Here is a 1,288-nt window from a genome sequence, read left to right as displayed (position 1 = left end):
GCGATTGGTGACCCGGCAGGAAGCATTCTCCAGCCCTCTTCACCTTCCTTCTCCCTTGCAGCCCTCCCCTTTCTGTCCTTGACCTTCCGATCTTGGTGTCCCTAGTCCTCTTCTGTCTGAACTGCTTACCAAGATTTGACAGTTATTTACCATCCTGCTCCTCCTCTGGGGTCTGAGGAAATGATTCATTTTTGTATCTTGCATTTATTTTAACCTTCTGGTGAAATGCTCCAGGATTCTACAAACATTATCCTCACTGTCAAAGTGGAAAGAGCTTTCTTTGTTTCACACAGGAAAGAACTGAAGTCTAGACATGGGAAGACTGGGGTCACACAGAGCTTCAGGAGAACAAATGGGATGTGCATCAAGTTCTCTCATTTTAGTTCGATTTTTAGTTCACCATTGCGATTTCCGTATCACGCCAGCAAAAACAGAAATTTCGTGACCGAGATGTAAATAGACAACCATTTGAACTAATTTATCTGAAAGTGGGACAACGAATGAAGACTTTTAATAGCTCCAGGGCCACCCCAGGCTAGGAGGGAAGACAGAGCTATGCTGTGCTTGGGCACATTATTGCTCTGAAAGCCAGCGGCAATGGGGGTGGGGAATGGCTCTTCACAACTCTACCAGTCTTGGGATGAAAGAGACCACGGAAGTGTGCAGTGGTCTTTTTAACATAGCTGCTCAAAACTAATCAAAAGGGCTTTGCTTTCTGTTTATGGGTCAAGGGTGTGATTTATGGCACACTGCTCATTGCCTGACCACTCAGGTCAATAGCAGAGTTTAATTCCCGGTTAGGCAATCTGTAGTGAGGTTTTCCCCAGAATCATATCCGAGAGAATCCTTTTGCTTTATGGGACAAAGAACTTACCCTCTGCTCAGAACCTGCTGTTTTGGTGAGAGATGAATATGCTTTTTAAATCTCCCTAAGCTTAGATAGAAATAACAGGCCTTGCCTTAGGGAATGTCCAGCTGTGGAGACTTGGCCATTCTTATCCAATTTTGCAATACACCCGCGTCCTTGACTCACCTTTGAATCAGAGAACATAAGGGCTAAAAATGGCTGTAGAGGCCCTCTTAGACAATCCACCATTTAAAGGCAGATTAGAACTCGGGTCTTTTGTGCTCAGGGACAGTTATCTTTCCTCTGCACATGTGCTAGCCAAAGCAGTAGCCAGCAGCCACATGTGACTGTTGAACCCTTGAATATGGCTAATCCGTTTGGACTAATCCACGTTGGCTTATCCAGATGGAGATGTGCTATAAGTGAATAGACTATGACAGA

This window comes from Hylobates moloch, unplaced genomic scaffold (assembly GCF_009828535.3).
Source record: "Hylobates moloch isolate HMO894 unplaced genomic scaffold, HMol_V3 SCAFFOLD_18, whole genome shotgun sequence".
NCBI lineage: Eukaryota > Metazoa > Chordata > Mammalia > Primates > Hylobatidae > Hylobates > Hylobates moloch.
This window is presented reverse-complemented; position numbering follows the sequence as displayed.